Source organism: Triticum dicoccoides, chromosome 7B (assembly GCF_002162155.2).
Source record: "Triticum dicoccoides isolate Atlit2015 ecotype Zavitan chromosome 7B, WEW_v2.0, whole genome shotgun sequence".
Classification (NCBI taxonomy): Eukaryota; Viridiplantae; Streptophyta; class Magnoliopsida; order Poales; family Poaceae; genus Triticum; species Triticum dicoccoides.
The window spans coordinates 167425519-167430733 of NC_041393.1; positions in this window are offsets into that span (position 1 = coordinate 167425519).

Below are 5215 nucleotides of genomic sequence, written 5' to 3' on the forward strand. Positions count from 1 at the left end.
TAAATGGCCTCTCTTCAAAAACCACAAAGTTTTTGATAAAAACCAAATAAAAAAATTTTGGGTTGGCACGAATTGAGACTGCAGGTATCTCCAAAATCGTCTGTTGGGTTGGCACGAATTGAGACTGGGATTTGTCACTCCGTATGACAGAGAGGTATCTTTGGGCCCACTCGGTAATGCATCATCATAATGAGCTCAATGTGACTAAGTTGTTAGTCGCCGGATCATGCATTATGGAACGAGTAAAGTGACTTGCCGGTAACAAGATTGAACGAGGTATTGGGATACCGACGATCGAATCTCGGGCAAGTAACATACCGATGGACAAAGGGAATTGTATATGGGATTGATTGAATCCCCAACATCGTGGTTCATCCGATGAGATTATCGTGGAACATGTGGGAGCCAATATAGGTATCTAGATCCCGCTATTGGTTATTGGCCGGAGAGGTGTCTCGGTCATGTCTGCATGGTTCCCGAACCCGTAGGGTCTACACACTTAAGGTTCGGCGACGCTAGAGTTTTTATGGGAAATAGTATGTGGTTACCAAAGGTTGTTCGGAGTCCCGTATGAGATCCTGGACATGACGAGGAACTCCGGAATGGTCCAGAGGTGAAGATCGATATATTGGACGAAGGGTATTGGAGTCCGGAATTGTTCTAGGAGTACCGAGTGACGACCAGCGTGACCGGAAGGTGTTTCGGAGGCCCCGGCAAGCGTTGGGGGGACTTATGGGCCAAGGGGAGGGGGCACGCCAGCACACTAAGGGGTTGTGCGCCCCTCCCAACCCCTCTCATGTAACCTAGAGAGGTGGGGGCGCCTCCCCTAGGGCAGCCGCCCCTCCCGGCTTGGGGGGGAAGTTTCCTAGGGGTGGGGGCGCCCAAACCCATCTAGGATTTCCCCTGTGGCTGCCACCCCTCCCCTAGGGAACCCTAGGGTGCCTCCTCCACCGCCCTTCCCCGTATATATAGTGAGGGAGAGAGAGGGCAGCCGCACCCCTTCCCTGGCGCATCCCTCTCCCTCCTCATATATCTCCTCCTCCTCCGTAGAGCTTGGCGAAGCCCTGCAGGAAAACCACAAGCTCCACCACCACGCTGTCGTGCTGCCGGAGCTCTCCCTCAACTTCTCCTCTCCCCTTGCTGGATCAAAAAGGAGGAGACGTCCTCGGGTTGTACGTGTGTTGAACACGGAGGCGACGTCCGTTCGGCGCTAGATCGGATCTTCTGCGATTTGAACCGCCGCGAGTACGACTCCATCAACCGCGTTCTTGTAAAGCTTCCGCTTAGCGATCTTCAAGGGTATGAAGATGCTCATCCTCTCCCTCTCTTGTTGCTAGAATCTCCATAGATTGATCTTGGTGATGCGTAGAAAATTTGAATTTCTGCTACGATCCTCAACAGTGGCATCATGAGCTAGGTCTATTGCGTAGATTCTATGCACGAGTAGAACACAAGTAGTTGTGGGCATTGGTTTTGTTCAATATGCTTACCGTTACTAGTCCTATCTTGTTTTGACGGTATTGTGGGATGAAGCGGCCCAGACCGACCTTACATGTACACTTATGTGAGACAGGTTCCACCGACTGACATGCACTTGTTGCATAAAGGTGGCTAGCGGGTGCCAGTCTCTCCCACTTTAGTCGGATCAGATTCGATGAAAAGGGTCCTTATGAAGGGTAAACAGCAATTGGCATATCACCATTGTGGCTTTTGCGTAGGTAAGAAACGTTCTTGCTAGAAACCCATAGCAGCCACGTAAAACATGCAACAACAATTAGCAGCCACATAGGATGATGAACTATTATGCACGACTTCGTTGGTTTCAACATGGCCCTACCCATAGTGATCCACTGCTTCCATCCTGATTGTGCCGCCTGCGAGAAATTTTTGTATGCAAGTTCAGTGTGCTATGATGTTCTATATGATTGTGTCAACTATATAAGTTTTTACTGAGCATCAGCAATGCATATGGCTGAAAGATGTATTTACGAGCATCGACTGATGGGTCTCTCTCTCTCTCACACACACACACACGCACGCACACACACGCACGCACGCACGCACGCACACGCACACATGCACAAGTGAGACCCGTTGAATTATTTATTTGCTCGTGACATCTTTTAATTAGGTTCCACTGTAATCTAATTTTTTTTCTTAAGTTATTAACTGAGCTCTGTGACTTCAAAAAGTTGTACAGAAGCCTTGTTTGGGCCTTTCCGGCATCGCTGAATGTGGGCTGAGTAGCCATGTTAGGTTGTACTGTACTACAAAGGCCTTTTTTTCAACATCAGCAATGCAACTGGGCCGACAGTTGTACACAATATCTGAGTCAACTTGTTATTCTCCGGCCCGCTGGGCTGCAAACTTTCCTAGGAGGTATGCATTAGGCTTAACAAGAAAATGGACTTTAAGAAATAATAAATGGGATGTAATTATAATAACTGGGCAGTAACTATGCACCAAACGTGTAATTAGTTTAAAAATATATTATTTTTGGAATTTGAAAATTTTAATTTCATTACTTGTTGTGCGCGCAATATTTCGTTGGATTTTAACGTAATACAACTTTATTTTGAAAATATATTTAACCTGACTAGAAATTTTGGATAAAAATATTTCGGATCCCATCAAAATGTAGGATTTTTTTAATTCTGTTTTGAGCGGTTGTTTGAAATTATTAATCGTTGTCCTAACTAGAAGTTGGGTTGTACTTTTAACAAACTGTAAATGGGATGTAGTAAATTCCATTAGAATTAAAAAATGGGTTGTACATTCTTACAAATCGCAAATGGGCTATATGTTCTCTCCCAAATCCGAGTTGTGGGCCTACTAAGTTGACGCGTACCAAGGGCTTTGTCAACTTAGTTAATATAAACGATTCTAGCTGCAGTGACCGTACGATGTCCATCCAATGGCCGTAGTGCTTCTTCAACCTCTGGTCTTCTTGCTCCAGCCGCCCAAAGCAGCGTCGGTCGTGCCGCGTGCTCCTGCCTCCCGTGGCCGGCTGTGATACCGCGGAGGCCTCACCGCCCCGTACTACTCCCACCGCTAGCCAGGCCATCCCTCTACTCACCCACACCCCCCGTTATTCTGCAGCGATGGCAGCCTCACACCGCAGCCGAACCAGTGAACCCCCGTACTCCTCTCCGCGCGGGCTTCCACTGCTGCATCTTCCCCGGCTCCGCGTCGTCCCCTTCCTAGGCCTCGCCGTTGTCCATCGCCCTGTTGTTCTCGGTGCGGCATGGTCAACATGATCAACGACCGACTTTCATCGGAAGAGTACTGTACGTGAAGAGGCTGACAGCTGGGTCCACGGCGGCCACAAGGAAGTGCCTCCTTATTACGTGCAAAATAATTATTCCTCCACCTGACAGCAGGGACCCACCGGATAGGCCACCTTATTTCACGAAAAAAATGTTTCCCCCTGACTGCTGGGACCCACCGGACGGGCCACCGTATTTCACAGAAAAAACATTCCCCTCGCTGTCAGCTCGGACCCACCGGAAGTGCCTCCTTATTACGCACAAAAAATGAATACTCTCCCCTGCTAGCTGGGACCCACCTTGGTGGAAGGCTCACTTGTGGGCCTACTAAGTTGACGGGGACGGAGGGCTTTGTCAACTTAGTCAATATGAACGATTATAGCTCCAGTGACCGTACGATGTCCATCCAACGGCTGTAGTGCTTCTTCAACCTCTGGTCTTCTTGCTCCAGCCGCCCATAGCAGCGCCGGTCATGCCGCATGCTCCTGCCTCCCATGGCTGGTTGTGCTACCGCAGAGGCCTCACTGCCCTCTACTATTCCCACCGCTGGCCAGGCTTTGCAGCGAAGGCAGACTCACACCGCAGCCAAACCAGTGAACCCTCGTACTCCTCTCCACGCGGGCTTCCACTGCCGTGTCTTCCCCGACTCTGCGTCGTCCCCTTCCTAGGCCTCGCCATCATCCACCGCCCTGGTGCTCTCGGCGCGGCGTGGTCAACTGGTCAAGGAACGACTTCCATCGGACGTGGACTGTACGTGGAGAGGCTGACAGCTGGGTCCACGGCCGCAGCAAGGAAGTGTCTCCTTATTACGCGGAAAATAATGATCCCTCCATCTAATAGCAGGGACCCACCGGACAGGTAACCATATTGCACGAAAAAAAGTTCCCCCCTGACTGTTGGAACCTACCAGCTACGTCTTCGCACGCAAGGAAGTGCGTCCATATTACGGGCAAAAAAAATGATTTGCCCCCTGACTGTTGGGACCCATCAGCTACATCTTCACATGGAAGGAACTGCGTCCGTGCAAAAAAACGATTCACCCCCCTGACTGCTGGGACACACCAGCTACATCTTTGCACGCAAGGAATTGCCTAACAGTCGGGACCCACCTGGTCGAAGCGTACGTAGTGTTGTCATTCTGGTCGCAAACGTGTACGTACATACTGATCGATGTAGAGGCGCGCATGTGTCGTAGTAGAGGCGCGCACGTAGCATGTACACGTACGTACAACGGCCAGGGTGCAATAAAGTAAATACGGCCACGTACGTACATACGGGCGGAGTCTCGAACGCCTACTAGCGCATACGTACGGCCAGGTCTCGTGCACACGGCTGGGTCGGAACGGAGAAACTGCATCGTCATCATGTTCATGGGGAGGTAACAGAATGCGTCGTGTTCATGGGGAGGCAACGGAATGCGTCATGTTCATCGGGAGGCAATGGAACGTGTGGGACCCAACCGGCCTGGACGGAACAGGCAATGGAAAGGAGGTCTGGCATACCACACAACGGAGGAAACGGCCTTGTTTTCGGCCGGCCACGTTCGAAACAGGATCTTGTTCATCGAGAGGGGTCTGGTGTACCGCAAAACGGAGGAAACAGACTTGTGTTGGACCTCCTATGGTCGAAACGGGGTCCTGTTGATCGGGAGGGGTGTGGCGTACCGCAAAACGGACGAAACGGACTTGTGTTGGAGCACTACGATCGAAACGGGGGTCATGTTCATCGGGAGGGGCGTGGCGTACCGCAAAACGGGACTCCACGGGATACTGTTCATCTCCACCGTCGACCTTCTCCAGCCTCCACAGGCTACTATTCATCCATCGTCGACCTCCTACAGCCTCCACATGCGACTGTTCATCCACGGGCTCCTGTTCATCCAGCCTCCACCGCGCACTACTCCACTGACTACTGTTCAACCATCTCTCTCCACGGGCTCCTATTCAACC